General features: G+C 32.4%; 1 pseudogene; it reads right to left on the bottom strand.

Annotated features, from left to right (window-relative positions):
* Positions 1-597: 597 nt before the first annotated feature.
* On the bottom strand, positions 598-19,568 carry LOC120140393 (annotated as a pseudogene).
* Between the last annotated feature and the right edge of the window lie 278 nt (positions 19,569-19,846).

The raw sequence follows: 19,846 nt of genomic DNA, 5'->3' as shown, positions 1-19,846 counted from the left end.
CTAGATTTTGTATCTGAGACCCCCGGGAATGCATGCTCCATGAATCAGCTGGTAGCTGTGGGAGGATAAAATGGGTGAAAAAACTCGAGAAGATTTATGTACAAGAAGGAGATTCTTTGGAGAATCAACGGTACGCGTAATGCACCATTATCGCAAAAGATTATCGAGAACTATTACTTGTTATAGCTTTTACTTGGATTTGTTTTAGTGGTAGATTGGTTCTTGTTCGGAATTTGCAGAGAGTTCATATCCGGAGAATATGGAGATGACTTTCATATATTCAGCGTTGATGGGAACAGCTCTATCCGCACTTGAAATTCACTTCTGTTAGTGAGCATTTAAACACCTTAGTGTGAAACTCTATCCCCTACTTAAGTGTTTAACTCGAGTTAGAATATAGTCGAGATTCATTTGACTACCGACATCCATCCCAAGTTAACTTCGAATATAATAGAGATTCATTTGATTACCGAGCATCTATCAAACATCTATGTAAGGTACAATTTAATAAAGTATTGGAGCACTTTAGTCCTAACATTTGTATTAATTGTTTAATTTCATCCAAAAGTGTGCCTTTCAAAACTTAAGTTGCTTCAGTCATGCATGCGCGCTCCTTTGTTTCCCTTGCCCCTGAAGCCTGACAGATCCTTTACCTTTCCACGCTCTTCCGTTCTTTCCCTCTTTGAACCCTTTCCTGGTTTTCCAGTTCCCCATGCCCGGGCATCCTTTTTCATCCGACGATCAACAAGACTTTCCCCTTGCCGGCCATAACTGAACCCTTTCCTCGCGACCACGTATTCCTTCTGGGGCTTTTTGGGTGTAGCCTTCTTGTAAAGTTGTTCGATTGCTCCCCTTTGACCGCTCGGAGATGTCGGCTTGGTCTGATATGATGTTTGCTTTCTGGCGGACCTTGTCTAGCTTTTTCATTGCAATCCGCTTCTTTCGAGCCTTTGCCTCTGCAACTTCTTAACCGGTCGAGCATTTATCTCTTTGAATTGTGCTCGTATTGCAGCAATTTCTTCCTTTGTAACAGGCTTAATTGGTTGACAATGCCTCTTTTCCTCATCTAGAACCACTTGGGTAGACCATCATCATGAAACATATATTTACCATACGCATCGTCGAGAATTTGATCCCTTTGCATTTTCCTGAGCATCTTCTTAGCACAAGCTAATACCTCAGCTTTCGTCTCAACATCATCATCTTCCGAGTCATCTGAGGACGAGTCATCACTGGAATCAGTAGCTGGAGCCAGGACAATCTCAAAATCATCCTGTGCATTGGAAGCCTGGAGTTTGGTGCTTTTGGGGCCTGCAGCATCGTTTGCTTTCTTTTCCTCGGCCTTGTTCGGAATATTGAGTTTTTCATCCTGTTTTTTCTTTACTTTGGACCTCTCTAGAATAGCTGCCCTTTCCTGTCGTTTATCGGTCTCCATTTCATCATCACTGTCATACTTCCCTAAATCCCCTTGCTCTACGGCTTCAGCAAAATATCCTGACCGAACCACCTGTCTGTAATCTCCTCCTGAGTTGGTCCTTCCCCGTCATCTAGCAGTATCATAAGAGGATTTGCTTCAGGATCAGCCTCTTCCATATCCGAATCATGATCAGAAAAAATAATATCACCATCACCACCCTAAACAGCCATGAACGGAAATTCAATAAACAATATTCAGCTTTTATTAACAACTATTCGTCATTATCTATTAAAAGCATAAATAAATAAGGAATGACACTAGCACCGCGAAAACAGGATTTCTATTAACAAAGAGAAGCATAGGGAAGTAGTACTTGATGCAGAAAAGAGGAGTCTGTTAACACTTATTAGTTAAAGTTTCTACAAAAGATCAAATATTTTTAGTTCTAAATTCTATACACACTTTAAGAGCTTCATACCTCTAACTTGTCATAGGCTTCTTTTGCACGCTTCCTCTGCTTCGTACTTCCATCCTTTTTCGACACATACTCTTCATACGCATGATCAAGGATCTCTTCTATTTTTTCATCATATCTAGCATTAAAATTACAAGGTTAACAAACAGAGAATGTTAAATTATATATATATATATATATATATATATATAGTCATGAGAAGCAGATACTAACCTTCTGCGTTCTTCATCAGAATCGATATCACTGGATGACTCATCCTCGTGCTTTCTTCTCGTTTTGTTCATCTTCGCTACCCCTCAGATCAACGTTGCCACCATCATACTCGGTGGAATCAACTGCCGCAAGATCTTTCTTACCCTAAAGATGGTAATTGACTGACATCAATGAATGTTTCTACCAAAGTATAAAGCTTAAAAGACAACCTAAGTAACTTTTCAGGAAATATCAAAGAACCACAACTGTAAGCAACAGTTTAGTATTGCACAGTAACGCATGCCAGAGCATTGTTTCCATTAACAAAGTGTAAGTAACCGAAACGATGTTAAGAATAAAACTTGTCTCAGTTCAAACAGTATATTAATAATCAATAAGGTTAAACATCAACTATGCCCCTGGTTCAAATGACATAACTGCAGCCTTGTGATGAGTGTCAGTTTTGGTCTTTTATACTTGCAGTAATAAATTGTATTTTTACTAGTTACAAACATTATTGGAGTTATCCAGTTCGCAGCCTTGGTAAAACAACCTTAATGGAAGAAAAGAGAGAACAACTCATGATCAACGTAACCATCTTCCAGGGCATCTATTTGCATTCTTGTTGCCTTCCGTGATTTGTCCTGCAAAATAACAAGGTACCAAATCAGCAAATAAACGAGTGCGCATCAAAACATCCTACAACAAAGTGGAACACCATAAATATCATCACCCCGAAAAGATGGAAGCGTATTCTTTCAAAAAGATTACCAGGCATCATTTAATCACTATATTGTGGATACATAATCATTGGTACAATCACAAAATTCGTTCCATTTGCATGGTAACATGCACTAAGACATAAACATAGGGATCAGATTTTTCTTAATAAGGCAATAAACCTTTGCTCGTCTTTTTGCAAGAAGCTTCTTTCTCTTTCTTCTTACGCTCCATGGCATATGTGAGCTCCTCCATCTCATTGAGTAATTTATCATCTTCGTTCTCCTCATCCCCTTTATCATCATCTTTAGCAGTGGTAGGGTTGGAGGAGTAGCCTTTTTGAAGAAGACAGAGCTTTTCTCAATTGCATCCGCCACCTAAATCAAGGTAATCAATACACATCACATTCATGCACATAAATCTAACATATTTTCATCTGATGAACAAAGGAATTCAATCAAGCTCCTCTCAAAAGATCAAGGACCCAGTGCACTGATTATAGCTTAACTTTCACTATTTTCATATGCCACAAATTGTTTAGACTAGAAAAAACTCAAAAGGGAAAATCTGAAAAGGATTATGTTTCTTACTTCAAAAGATGCTTGAAATCCTGCTTTCGTAGAACTCGCAAATCATCACAAAGAGCTTTGACCTGTCAATAAAGCAACAAAGTAAGTAATGACAAGTATTAAAGAAGGTATGATAAGCAATACTATAAAGATAATCACTCTTCTGTGGTAGAACTGTGATCCTTATAGGCAATGAAGCTGGATCCCCAAAGGTTATGGTAGTAACTGAACCTAGGATTCGAGAGGAGAATCAGACCAAATGAAATCAGTAGCAGTAGACATCTTCTTTGAGATTGTCTCCCCGTCTTCATAACTGAAATTGGCATGTACTTAGAAACAAAGCATAACATAAACCTTAAAACCAGATAGCAGAGGAATCAATTCAATAAAAATGTTCAATCATTATCAACAAAGCAGTAACATTGCTGTATGATAAAGGGAAAACTTACCCATCACGGTGTCTCTTCTGTTTTGTTACCCTAAGTACATCAATCACCTACATCAAGTATGTGGCAGAAAGAACAATAATGAGCAGAGATACAATCAATAGGATAACAAAAGTAGTCAGTTAAGAGATTTTGAAACCTAAAATGAAATTAAAAAACCTCTTTTGTGGTTCTATCGATCCCTGAAACAGATGTTTGAAATCAAGAAGGCGTGGATCAATCTTTGCCGGGGCTTTATACTTAGCCCCAAAACATAAGTCTCAGCTGATTTGGGCGACTAGCATGGTTTCCAAACTTTAACCTCCTCAAACAGCTGCAGACCAAACCAAACACGCGTGTCAAGGAAAAAAACAAAACTTCACAGAGAGATATATCCTATGGTTTTGTTTATCACCTGCTTGAGACAATATAGAACGGAACTGTAATCTTGGGACCTAAAAACCTTGGTGACAAAGGTGCCTTTAGGGGCCAAAAACTGGGTAGCCAGCTTAACAGAATCAATAACCAAAGTATTTTGGCTCATTTTTTCTTGAGCCCAAGAACCACCAACATTAGGGGATCCATCATGCAAAACGACATCAAAAGCCATAACCCTGTGCTCTTCCATGACTCGTTTAACGGACTTGCAATCGGATTTGGTATGTCTTGTTGGAGAGCGATGGCACCCGTATAGGAGCAATGGGAACAAGATCAAGACCGAGTACAAGGCTGCCGAAGGGTGTATGTTGCACGGCCACTTGCATCCAACCACCGGGAGCAGCACAAAGGTCGAGGACAGCATGCGCTGATTTTAGAAATCTAAAATTGTCATCCAGTTGTACTAACTTCCATGATGCTCTGGAACGGTAGCCGTGTTCTTTGGCTAACTTATAGTAGATATCTAATCTATGCTTCCCTTTCACTTTACCCATATTACCTCTTCAATTAAATCCAAATTAAACGCCAAACAGCTGGTGGAGAAGAAGGAAAAGGGAAATATGGAACGTTAAAATGAGTTTTTTTTTTAATTCTCCCAAACACAAAGGCCTAATCCCTAAACCAAAAATAACTAAACCTATTCAAAATAATATATATCTTCTCAAAAAAGCAAAATAAACAAAGGGAGACAGAGTAACAAACAGAATCATCAAAAAACAGAAAATCAACAGAGCAATGCACAAACAGAGGCAGAAATCAAATATCCTCCATGGTCTTCTTCACCTAATACATTGAGCCTTTCTCCAACTCATTTATCAACCGAAGATTCACTACTATTTCCAAAGGTAACTACGATTTAAATGACTAATGAAATACCCTCAATATCTTATTAATCTTGACATGCACCCATCATAACAAACATGCCCTCAATATCTTCTTAATCCATCATAAGAATTACATATAAACATACCTTCAATAACGGTCTCAAATAGCAGTGTAATAGAAAAATAGATAAATCGAGAGCTTTAAATACACAGTCCTTCTCGACAAAGTAAACCAGTAGGACCGAAAATAGAAAATCAAATATAGCAGAGCAATGTAGATGCATATTGAATATAAATCAAAATCTTATGACCCAAAGTAGAAATCAATATCCAGGTTAAGCTTGGGTCAGAAGAGGAGAAGAAGACGAGTGAATAGGTTTAAAAAATTTACCTTAGGGTTTGGGTCAGAAGAGAAAAAGACGAAACAATAGGTTTTTAAAGAAAATTAGAAAAAATGGCCTATATATAATTTTAGGATAAACTACGGATTTAGTACCTAAACTATTAGTTTTGGTCGATTTTAGTATCTAAACTTTCAATTCAGTTTCAAAATCATACCTAAAAGATTGATTTTTTCCCAAGTTGCAACTTGCAAGGTGAATTACCTAATGAAGCAGAAGACAAACACTTGGAAGTTGGAACAAAGCATAGGAACATCAAACCCAAGAATCCCAAAGGAACATTAACAAGGTTTTTCGAATCAACTCGAAGAAACAATAAAAAAGCGAGATTTGCTCAAGAAGCAACCAATAGAAACTAAATAATCCAAATCCATAGGCATGTTGGAGAGAACCAAAAAAGAGCTAAACTTTACCATTTCAATAACCCAAGAGAAGTAAGGGCGGCAGCTTTTGGAGATTGGATTCAAAAGAAGATGATATATCAAAAATTCCAAAATTTGAAGTAATTAGTACAAATTACGAAATAAAATAAGAAAAATTAACCTAATCTTCTCACATCCAAGATGATTGAAACCTATGGATCGTATTAGATCTAAGCATCGACAAATCCTTCAAACAGAAACAGTTATATACAGTTTAAATAAATGAAAAGCGGATTGATGATAAATCACTGGACTGCAATGATAAACAAAAATATTAAATAAAAAAAAGGAAAAGGATTTACCCAGAGGATCGGAGAATATGATGCGAAAGACTTCGTTTTCCTTCTGTTCTGCTACTGAGAATTCACTTCAGGACAGCAGCCGATATTTATTTTGCACTTCACCGTTTTGACCTCACGTATTTTAGTAAATTCATCGTTTTGCCCTCAATATTATTTTCAAATTACGGGAAGGTCCCCAAATAATATACTCCTACAATTTAAGTGTAGTTCAAGTCTTTCACAAGTGAAATTTTGTTAAATGAGATAAACTTTACTTTTTAGTCCTTGTGTTTGGTAATTTTTATAATATAATCTTTAAATGTGTTTATATACGTTAGCTTTTTAATCAAACTTTAAACTCAAAAACTAATATTAAAACAAGATCAAACCTCTAATTTTAAGCTTAATTGATCAAGTTCAAAGAATGTTATATTTTTCATATTTAAATATTAAATATATAATTAATGCTCGTACCATCCTAGTTTAAGATTTGCACTATAGAATTATTAGACAGTGAAATTCCAACATCGGTCATTTGTATTATACGTAAAGTTATATATTTAATTCCCATACTTTTATTTAGTCAAAATTAACCTCTAGACTTTTAAATTTTAAAATTTTAGTCAAGACTCAAATGACACGAAAAATTAAATTACAACTCCTAAAAATAACCAAATTAAAGTAAAAAATATTAAACAACTTACATATAGTTTAGAGACTAATAACGAATTAAAATTTTGGTTTTATTATAATTTCATTTTGGCCTAATTCAAACGTAAAACAAACCACCCCAACTCCGAACTTGACCTAAACTCGAAATGATATGAATACGTAATGATCATACCTTGAAAACACGAACAACAACAACAACAACAACAACAAAACCCAATTCCCATATGTATGGGGTAAGGGGGAGGTAGGGTAGTAGGCTGCTCCCAACGCCAGGTTGAGAGTAGCTTCCGTGGAAGACCTCCGGATCAAAATGACCTAAACTCAACAATTCTAAATTGAAATTGACCCGAATCAAAATGACCCCAAAATATAAAACCCGAATTAACCAAAAACTAGATTGACCTGACCCGCCCAAGCCCAAGCACATTTGACGTATAATTCCACTGATGAGAGAAACCACTCATTTCAAAGCAAAACCTCTCCTATTGTTATATAAGCTATTGTCAGCTATTCTTGCCATGCATTTTAAATCAGTATGAATATAATCCTCCATATCTATTTATTTGAAGTTAGGATGAAGATAAAATGCTATACAAAATCTGCATGTTTTATGCTTATAAGGGGACTTTCTATTCATCAATGCCTTCGAGTCGCTTGATGATTGCTTACCATTGTTTCTTTCCTTTATTCTTTCTCTTGTTTCCGTTACCGCTACCTCCGCCATCGCCCATATTGCTACCGCCAGTCTTCAAACCACTTCCAGGTTTGGTAACTGGGCTCTCTGCAGAGGTGCTACCTATAAAATCGTCAAACATGCCTGCTTGTACTGCGTTCTGTAACCACTCTACGAATAAACAAAAAATCAAATATAGAAGAGAAATGCACAAACAGAGGCATAAATCAAATATCCTCCATGGTCTTCATCTAATACCTTGAGCTCTTTCTCCAACTCATTTATCAATCGAAGATTCACTACTATTTCCAAAGGTAATTACGATTTAAATGACTAATGAAATGCCCTCAATATCTTCTTAATCTTAACATGCACCCATCATAACAAACATGCCCTCAATATCTTCTTAATCCATCATAAGAATTACATATAAACATACCTTCAATAACAGTCTCAAATAGCAGTGTAAATAGAAAAATAGATAAATCGAGAGCTTTAAATACACAGTCCTTCTCGACAAAGTAAACCAGTAGGATCGAAAGTAGAAAATCAAATATAGCAGATCAATGTAGATGCATATTGAATATAAATCAAAATCTTATGACCCAAAGTAGAAATCAATATTCAGGTTAAGCTTGGGTCAGAAGAGGAGAAGAAGACGAGTGAATAGGTTTAAAAAAATTACCTTAGGTTTGGGTCAGAAGAGAAAAAGGCGAGACAATAGGTTTTTAAAGAAAATTTGAAAAAATGCCTATATATAATTTTAGGATAAACTACGGATTTAGTACCTAAACTATTAATTTTAGTCAATTTAAGTATCTAAACTTTCAATTTAGTTTCAAAATCATACCTAAAAGTTTTATTTTTGTTTCATTTTAGTACCCTCCGTTAAAAAAATTTTGGTACCAAAACTTTCAAATCAGTCGGATTATCATACTTTTAGAATCCAAATTTTACGTTTTTCTTTCTTATTTTATTTCACAACTTCTAAATTTTTTTACTCCACAAAATGCTTCTTTTATCTCATAATTTTAATGATAAAACTGAACTACTTCAATATTTAAACGTTATTATGCTTCATTTAAAATCTATATGATTATAAATTTCACTTATAAATTCGATGAAATTTTGTCAATATTTATCTCAATTTAAAATTTAGAAAGTTCAATAACACAATATTTTAATCGACGTCAGTATGAACATAGAATCAAACAAATTGATTCAAGAGTTCACCGATCTAAAAAATATAAACGCGTGAATAGTTGAAAACCATGAATGAAACACCAAAAAATGATGAAGCATCAAAATGAAGGGCATACATACCAGTTTTGTAGTTAGGAATAGTTGAAAACCCTTGGAGAGGATGGGAGGCGAGATGATGGGATCGTAGCCTAAAAATGGAAAAGATGAAAGGTAGATGAAATGAAGGTTTCAAATTCGTTTATTTGCAAACCTTTGGAGAGGAGGGGAGGCGAAATGAAGGTAGATGCGGCGCACAAAGAGTAGAACTAGCCAAGTGAAAACAAAACGCGTGAAAGGCTAGGGTTTTTGTGCTCTCCTAAAAGTTTTGGTCTAATTAATATATGAGCCCTTGTATTCTCACGTATTTTCATATGTTATCCCTTTTTTCCTTTCTTTCAATTTGGTCACTAAATTTTCTTACTATTTTGATCGTGGCTCACTGTTTTGTTTTAGTACAATTTAGTCATCATTTTATGCTATTATGTTTTATTTGATAATATATTTTGTTGTTATATTTTATTTGAAAATGCCATTTAATTATATATATATATATTATGAGAAAAATAAATTTTTTGAACATTTTGTTTTTTTATAATATATTATTTTATCATTATAATAATATGGCTGCAAACATAATTTTTTACAAAAAAACTTAAATTTTTTATTAATTTAAAAAAATGAAAAAAATTTGATACTTTTTCTATAACAATAACTATTATATAGTTACAAAACTTGTCACTATATAACATTTTTGCACCAAAAAATAGGGAAATATTTCTAATAGTATAAGTTTTCATAATGATTAAAATATACAATACAAAAATAATTAATTACAAAAACTTAAATTTTATTAATTACAATATTTTTGTTACTATAACTTTTTTGACACTAAAAATAGAGAGAAATGGTTCTGATAGTATAATTTTTTATAATGATTAAAATATATAGGTATAAAAATAATTAATTACAAAAAACTTGAATTTTATTATTTGATGTGATAATTTTTTCCTATAACAATAACTATAAATTATAATTATAAAAATTGTCAATATAACTTTTGAAACAAAAAAGTGGAGAAAAATAATTATGATAATATATCATATCACTATAACTAAAATTTACAACTACAAATATAATTTGTCACAAAAACGTGAATATCATTATTTTTGTGGTAATATGTTTTTATAATAATTATTAATAGTTATTTTTGTGGCTTTATTTGGGGCTCCCCTCCTCGACTAATCCCATCACTCTAGTTAAATGGGAAGACCTCTGTCAACCTCTCCATACAGGCGGTCAGGGCCTTCGTCGAATAAATTTTCAGAACATTGCTATCCTCTTCAAAATTTGCAATGATCTCATTCTCTCCCCCTCGATTTTCTGGATCTTCCTCATGCGAGAGAAATATAATATCACTGAACTATGCCCATTTTTGATATATCGTTCCACTTGTTCTAATCCGTGGTGTAGTTTGGCAAACGTATAGCGTTCTTTCTACACCAATTTGGCTTGGTCAGTGGGTGACGGGCGCTCTATTAATTTTTGAACTGATAATTGGGTTCCCCCGATTGGCTCACTCCTCAACGTTGCAATGACTAACTTTTCGATGGATGTTTCCTTAACTGTTTCTGATGTGTCTTCAGATGGTTGCTGGGATTGGGATCTTTTGAACACTCTCTTGGACCCGACAGCTATTCATCATATGAGAAATATTATTGCTCCATCTTTTACGGTTGGTTAGGATATTGTTTATTGGTCGGTTTCACCAAAGAGGATTTTCACTGTTTCAAGCCCTTATAAATCCTTATGCTCCTCTTCCTGGGCCGCTACGAATCCTTGTTAGTATGTAATTTGGAACGAACTAGGAGTTTTCTATGGCTCGCCATCAGAAATAGAGTGCTCACCAACTCTAACCGATACCGACGAGGTCTGGGAAATGATTCCTCTTGCTGTTTGTGTCGAGTCGAGAATGAAACTTTGCACCATATCTTTCGAGATTGTATCACAGCTCGGAGCAATTGGACGAGACTCCTCCAAGCTCACCCCTTTCCCTCTTTCTTTGATTTCGATCGTGAAGCTTGGCTTATGGAAAATATTAGTTATTCTTCCCGCTGTGTCGCATCCAATGGCCCTTGGTGCATTTTTTTCGCCTCCTTGGTCTGGCAGATTTGGAAGGCTCGAAATCTTCTCGTTTTTCAAGATGTCTCTCCTTGTCCGGAAGCTATACTTCAAGTCAGCATATCCTGGAGCAAACTTTACGATGATTGTGCACCCATTCGGAGTTCACACAGACTGCAAACCTCTTCACATGTTCAATGGTGCCCGCCGAATTTGGGGTGGGTCGCTCTTAATAATGATGGGGTTGTGTCACCCCAAATTGGTTCAAGTTCGATTAGGGTTCGATGACCTTCCCTCAAATGCAACTGTCGAAGTTGGATGTATTGGATCCCATTCAAAAAATAAAAAAGAAAAAGAAAAAAAGAATAATAATATGTGGTCCCATACCCTTTCATGTGAACCTTCATTTCTTTTCACTTTAATTTCGGTATGATGTATAATAGTTATTACTATTATTATTATATTTAAAAATAATAATATCCTTTAATTAACTACTGAATTAATTGTGTCATATGTCCCCAAATTTTATTCTTATTTTAAATTGGTTCCTAACTTTTAATATTTTTATCCATCCTTAAACTATGACTCCAATCTAAATTAGTCCTTAAACTTTTGAATATTTTAATTTCATTACTACACTATGACCCCCTTTTTAAATTAGTCCCTAAACTTTTGAATATTCAAATTTCATCCCTAAATCCATACATATATGTGATTATTTTCAACCACAATTTAATCTAAATTTTTTAACATATAATAATATAACTTGCCTAACGATTTTACTAACAAGGACATGATTAGTGTATATATATAGTTTTAGATGAAATTGGAATGTTCAAAAGGTTGGGGACCAATTAGAATGTCATAGTTTGGGATGAAAATGAAATGTTTAAAAATTTAAGAACTAATTTCAAATGATAATCATAATTTAGAGGTGAAATTAAAACATTTAAAAATTTAGAGATAATTTAAAATAAGATCATGCTTTGAAGCATATGATGCAATTATTCTTTTTCATCTATTGATTATAGTTTTAATTTATGAGTATCTATAATTGTAGGATAACAGTATTGTATAATAAATGCAACTTGCTGGGCACCCATTTGTCAGATATATAAAAGTTAGGGTAAATTACATACAAGGTCACTTAATTACATACAAATTATAGATATATCACTCAATTAAAATATATTACAAATAAGTCAGCTCATCGTTAAATTTAGATAGAATAGTGACATATAATAATTAATACTTCAATTTTATATATTTTATTAATTTAGTCCTATTATAAATAATAAAAATATTTAACCTTTCATATTAAAAATCTTATGATTTTAGTATTTGTTCTTTTAAATTGTTTGTTATTCTCTTTGAATATTATATGATTATTTTTTCCTTAATTTCATAATATAATAATATTTTAACAATCTTCCTCTCCTTGCTACGCATGCAACGGTCCTTATCTGCCTTAACGTAGGTGCATCCCATGCTGGTGCCATGCTCTTTGCTGTTGGTGACCATGCTTTCACGTACCTGTCAGCAAGTTTCTCACAGCAAATTAGAAAGAGTAGAAGAGAACAAAGAGGAAGAAAAAAAGATTTTTCATTTAATGAATTTTTTTTAAGGAACAATTAAAGATATTTTAAAAGTATACTCTTTTAGACTTGTGCTTAAAATAATAGCACCAGATAGCACTTCAATTAAACTCATTTTGTACAAATAAGCACACCTTTATGCCTATAGACTATGTTGACCCCCAAAAATACATGAAAACACTTTTTTTTTTTTATAATGCACCTATGTCATACCATAATCCGTATCTGACACTTGTGTCAAATCTAAGTCTAAGCTATAGAACTTGTAGTGATTACATATTATAATTTGTTTCCAAATCTAACAATATTCAGGACTCCAAATTATGAAAAGAAATGATGGTTTGCAACTTCTCAGATTCAATGCTAGTGTACCTAAGTTGTCTTTGTTTTACCCGCTTTATTACCATATTTGTTATCCTTTACTTCCATCTAGATTACAGCCTAACAACTTATAACAACACTTCTCATTGCAAAATTCATATGCGCATTACAGTCGACGAGGCTCTATGCCACCCTTACTTGGCACCTTTTCACGACATCACGTGGAGCCTGTTTGCCCAAGGCCATTCAGTTTGATTTCGAGCAACCATCTGTTAAGAAGAAAACATTAAGGAGCTCATCTATAGAGGATCTGTAAAGTTCAATCCACACCCAATTCATTGAGATTTATGTGTTTGTATGTGCCTCTGTTAAGTGTACCTAGCGACTCTCGTTTGCTGAAATATAAGTTGTAGGACTCGTCAGTCCCTTCTGAGATTCGAAAATTGCTAAACGACTCGTGGAAATACTATTTAAATAGAATTGGAGTTGTTAAAAAAAGTGCAACATTCATCAAATTAGGCCAAGTATACATCCAATACAGGAGAGCGATGTACAAATTAACAAATATACCTCAACATCTGTGACAACAGTTCCATCAAAGAGAATGGCATAAATTATTCTCATAACCTAAAAAGCAAACAAAAACAATACAAACCATGTTAACGAAAAAAATCCCAAACTCTTTTAAGAATATGTTAACGAAAACGAATGAAATTAACATGCATGCATACATGTAGCAAACCATGAATGAAACACCAACAAAGATGATGAAGCATCAAAATGAATGGCAGACATACCAGTTTTGTAGTTAGGAATAGTTGAAAACCTTTGGAGAGGAGGAGAGGCGAAATGATGGGATCGTAGCATAGAAAATGGAGAAGATGAAAGGTAGATGAAATGAAGGTTTCAAATTCATTTATTTGCAAACAGGGGAGGCGAAATGAAGGTAGATGCGGCGCACAAAGAGGAGAACTGGCCAAGTGAAAACAAAACGCGTGAAAGGCTAGAGTTTTTGTGTTCTCCTAAAAGTTTTGGTCTAATTAATATACTGGTCCTTGTATTCTCACGTATTTTCATATGTGTCCCTTGTTTTTATTTCTTTTAATTTGGTCACTGAATGTTTCTTTACTATTTCTGATCGTGGCTCACTGTTTTGTTTTAGTACAATCTAGTCATCATTTTATGCTATTATGTTTATTTTTAATTAACTATTGCCTTTTATTTATTACATTTTAATCTTGGTTCTTTTTATTTGCATTTAATTTTGTTGGATAATTTATATTCTTCTCAATGTAGTCATAGAATCTTAATTTTAGATCAAATCCTTAGGTTTAGATTTCTTTTAAATAAATCCCTACTAGAGTAATTAGACATATTATCAAAGAAAAAACTCGTTGTTTTATTTTTTGCCTTCACGATGAAAGAAGAAATATAAAGTTGGAATAATGGACTGAAACGATTAAATTGAGGGTTCTAAAAAAGTATTTATAAAATAAATACAAATAAATTTCTTTAAAAACCAATTTCCCTTTAAAAATTAATTTCCTTTAAAATCAAATAGAGAGAAATTTCCCTCCTAAATAAAACCTAGGTACCCGTATTTTCGAGTCATCGATACCTGATTAATATTTATTTAATTTATATTAATTTTCAAAAAAAAAAACGTAAGGCTCTTGTACATTTTCAAAAAAAAAACAATTTGGCCATCAAATTATTGTTGCATTCAATGCGACCCTCAAACTTAGAAAAAAACAATTAACGTGACCCTTTAACCAACAACTTCTATCATTAACCATTACGAAACTATATAATAAAAAATATTAAAAATAGTTATACAACTAAGAAGAGTATTGTAGTGAATATAACATGATATACGGAAGTAAACTTTACCTAAACTTAATGTAAAAAATCTAATAGGAAATTTACCCAACTATGGTTAATATATATTGTTCAAGACTTACATGGACCGCCTTACCTGAGGGCTTAAGTTAGCTTGTTGATTCTTAATTCAATATATATATTGTTCAATTTTTTAACAATTTAATTTTCATTTTCACTATTTTTTATATTTTATTTTTTGTGTATTTTAGATTTTAAATTTAAAATAATGATTTTTTAATAAATAAACAATCCCCTGAACTTTTTGATAATATATTTTTGTTGTTATATTTTATTTGAAAATGCCATTTAATTATACATATATATATTATCAGAAAAAAATAAAATTTTTGAACATTTTGTTTTTTATAATAATATTTATATTTTATCATTATAATTAAATATATAGCTGCAAACATAATTGTTTTACAAAAAAACTTAAATTTTTTATTAATTTAAAAATGAAAAAAAATTATGATAATTTTTCTATAACAGTAACTATTACATATAGTTACAAAACTTGTCACTATATAACATTTTTGCACCAAAAAATAGGGAGAAATATTTCTAATAGTATAAGTTTTCATAATGATTAAAATATATAACTACAAAAATAATTAATTACAAAAAACTTAAATTTTATTAATTACAATATATTTTGTTACTATATAACTTTTTGACACTAAAAATATAGAGAAATAGTTCTGATAGTATAATTTTTTTATAATGATTAAAATATATAGGTATAAAAATAATTAATTACAAAAAACTTAAATTTTATTATTTGATGTGATAATTTTTTCCTATAACAATAACTATAAATTATAATTATAAAAATTGTCAATATAACTTTTAAAACAAAAAAAGTGGAGAAAAATAATTATGACAATATATGATATCACTATAATTAAAATTTATAACTACAAATATAATTTGTCACAAAAATGTGAATATCATTATTTTGTGGCAATATTTTTTTATAATAATTATTAACACTTATAGTTACAAAATTTGTCAATATATGACTTTTTTGGCGCAAAAAATATGGAGAGAAATCTTTGTGACAATATATTTTGTCACTATAATTAAAACATATAATGAAAAATATTTTTTACTAAAAACTTGAATTTCATTATTTGTTGTGACAATTTTTTTTGTAACAATAATTATAACTTATAATTACAAATCATGTCACTATATGATTTTGTTTTTGTACAAAAAATTGGAGATAATCATTTATGACTATACATTTTGTCACTATAATTAAAATATATAATCACAAACAAAATTTGTCACAACAAATCTAAATCTCATTATTTGTTGTGACAATTTTTTTGTCATAATTACTAAAACTTTTAGTTGCAAAATTTGTCACTATATGCCTTTAATTTGGCGCCAAAAAATTGGAGGGAAAAATTTGTGATAAAAATTCGTAATAAAATTTATTTTGTCAGTATATGTTACACATATTTTCTAATCGTGACAAATTATTATGACGATTTTAGCTTTTGTCATAATTGTATATCTTTTTTTAATTTAATGCGACGATTATTTATTTTGTCACCAAAAAGCTATTAATAGTGACAAAATTAAATTTGTCACAATAGTAAAAATTTCTTGTAGTGCCATAATTAGTTTTATATGTCACAATTTGAATGGTTGTGAGAATGGAACACCAATTTTTTAACACTAATTTGAGGGGGGAAAAGAATCATATACCGATTTGAAAAGGGATAAAAACTTCAGGGGTCATCTTGTAAGTTAAAAATATTTGTTAGGAATTAAACTTTGATTTTGATGTTTTATTCAAATAAAATTATGGGTAAACTACACATTCAGTACCTAAGTTATCAGTTTTGGTCCGTTTTAGTATTTATGCTTTCAATTTTTTCAAAATCATACCTAGTGTTTAATTTTTATTTCATTTTAGTACCCGACGTTAAAAACTTAACGTGTTTAGTACCTAAACTATCAGTTTTGGTATATTTTAATACCCAAAGTTTCAATTTTTTCAAAACTTAACGTTAAAACTTGAACGATATACTAAAATGAAACAAAAATTAGAGTTTTATACGGAGGGGTACTAAAATAAAACTAAAATCAAACTTTTAGGTATGATTTTGAAACTGAATTGAAAGTTTAGATACTAAAACCGAACAAAACTAATAGTTTAGGTACTAAATCCGTAGTTTATCCTAAAATTATATATATGCCCATTTTTCTAATTTTCTTTAAAAACCTATTGTCTCGTCTTTTTCTCTTCTGACCCAAACCCTAAGGTAAATTTTTTAAACCTATTCACTCGTCTTCTTCTCTTATCTTCTCTTCTGACCCAAGCTTAACTTGAATGTTGATTTCTACTTTGGGTCATAAGATTTTGATTTATATTCAATATGCATCTACATTGCTCTGTTATATTTGATTTTCTGTTTTCAGTCCTACTGATTTACTTTGTCGAGAAGGACTGTGTATTTAAAGCTCTCGATTTATCTATTTTTCTATTATACTGCTATTTGAGACCGTTATTGAATGTATATTTATATGTAATTCTTATGATGGATTAAGAAGATATTGAGGGCATGTTTGTTATAATGGGTGCATGTCAAGATTAATAAGATATTAAGGGTATTTCATTAGTCATTTAAATCATAATTACCTTTGGAAATAGTAGTGAATCTTCGGTTGATAAATGAGTTGGAAAAAGAGCTCAAGGTATTAGGTGAATACCATTGGAGATATTTGATTTCTGCCTCTGTTTGTGCATTACTCTGCTATATTTGATTTTATACTTTTTGATGATTTTATATGTTACTCTGTCTCCCTTTGTTTATTTTGCTTTTTTGAGAAGATATATATTATTTTGAAAAGCTATAGGTTTAGTTATTTTTGGTTTAGGGATTAGGCCTTTGGGTTTGGGAGAATTTAAAAAATCATTTTAACATTCCAAATTTCCTTTTTCCTTCTTTTACACGCTTCCTCTGCTTCGTACTTTCATCATTTTTCGACACATACTCTTCATACGCGTGATCAAGGATCTCTTCTATTTTTTCATCATATCTAGTACTAAGATTACAAGGTTAACAAACAGAGAATGTTAGAAATTATATATATATATATATATATATATATATATATATATATATATATATATATCAGTCATGAGAAGAAGATACTAACCTTCTGCGTTCTTCATCAGAATTGATATCACTGGATGACTAATCCTCGGTGCTTTCTTCTCGGTTTTGTTCATCTTCGCTACCCCTCAGATCAACGTTGCCACCATCATACTCGGAGGAATCAACTGCCGCAAGATCTTTCTTACCCTAAAGATGGTAATTGACTGACATCAATGAATGTTTCTACCAAAGTATAAAGCTTAAAAGACAACCTAATTAACTTTTCAAGAAATATCAAAGAACCACAACTGTAAGCAACAGTTTAGTATTGCACAGTAACGCAGGCCAGAGCATTGTTTCCATTAACTCAAAAGAGAAAATCTGAAAAGGATTATGTTTCTTACTTCAAAAGATGCTTGAAATCCTGCTTTCGTAGAACTCGCAAATCATCACAAAAAGCTTTGACCTGTCATTACAGCAACAAAGTAAGTAATGACAAGTATTAACGAAGGTAATGATTATCAATACTGTAAAAGATAATCACTTCTTTTGTGGTAGAACTGTGATCCTTAATAGGCAATGAAGTTGGATCCCCAAAGGTTATGGTAGTAACTGAACCTAGGATTTCGAGAGGAGAATCAGACCAAATGAAATCAACAGCAGTAGACATCTTCTTTGAGATTGTCTCCCCGTCTTCATAACTGAAATTGGCATGTACTTAGATACAAAGCATAACATAAACCTTAAAACCATATAGCAGAGGAATCAATTCTATGAAAATGTTCAATCATTATCAACAAAGCAGTAACATTGTTGTATAATAAAGGGAAAACTTACCCATCACGGTGTCTCTTCTGTTTTGTTACCCTAAGTACATCAATCACCTACATCAAGTATGTGGCAGAAAGAACAATAATGAGCAGAGATAAAATCAATAGGAGAACAAAAGTAGTCAGTTAAGAGATTTTGAAACCTAAAATGAAATTAAAAACCTTCTTTTGTGGTTCTATCGATCCCTAAAACAAATGTTTAAAATCAAGAAGACGTGGATCAATCCTTATTGTGGCTTTATACCTTAGCCCCAAAACATAAGTCTCAACTGATTCTGGCCGACTAGCATGTGGTTTCCAAACTTTAACCTCCTCAAACAGCTGCAAACCAAACACGTGTGTCAAAGGAAAAAACAAAACTTCACAGAGGGAATATCTTATGGTTTTGTTTATCACCTGCTTGAGACAATATAGAATGGAACTGTAATCTTAGGACATAAAAACCTTGGTGACAAAGGTGCCTTTAGGGGCCAAAAACTGGGTAGCCAGCTTAACAGAAACAATAACCAAAGTATTTTGGCTCATTTTTTCTTGAGCCCAAACACCACCAACATTAGGGGACCCATCATGCAAAACGACATCAAAAGCCATAACCCTGTGCTCTTTCATGATTCATTTAACCTTGGACTTGCAATTGGATTTGGTTATATCTTGTTGGAGAGCGATAACACCTCGTATAAGAGTAATAGGAACAAGATCAAGACCGAGTACAAGGCTGCCGATGGGTATATGTTGCACGGCCACTTGCATCCAACCACCGGGAGCAGCACAAAGGTCGAGGACAGCATGCGCTGATTTTAGAAATCTAAAATTGTCATCCAGTTGTACTAACTTCCATGATGCTCTGGAACGGTAGCCGTGTTCTTTGGCTAACTTATAGTAGATATCTAATCTATGCTTCCCTTTCACTTTACCCATATTACCTCTTCAATTAAATCCAAATTAAACGCCAAACAGCTGGTGGAGAAGAAAGAAAGGGAAATATGGAACGTTAAAATGAGTTTTTTTTTTAATTCTCCCAAACACAAAGGCCTAATCCCTAAACCAAAAATAACTAAACCTATAGCTTTTCAAGAAAATAATATCTTCTCAATAAAGAAAAATAAACAAAGGGAGACAGAGTAACAAACAACATCATCAAAAAACAGAAAATCAAATACAGCAGAGCAATGCACAAACAGATACAGAAATTAAATATCCCCAATGGTCTTCACCTAATACCTTGAGCTCTTTTTCC

The sequence above is a fragment of the Hibiscus syriacus genome, unplaced genomic scaffold (assembly GCF_006381635.1).
Source record: "Hibiscus syriacus cultivar Baekdansim isolate YM2019G1 unplaced genomic scaffold, ASM638163v2 tig00002237_pilon, whole genome shotgun sequence".
NCBI classification, from domain to species: domain Eukaryota; kingdom Viridiplantae; phylum Streptophyta; class Magnoliopsida; order Malvales; family Malvaceae; genus Hibiscus; species Hibiscus syriacus.
This window is presented reverse-complemented; position numbering and strand designations above follow the sequence as displayed.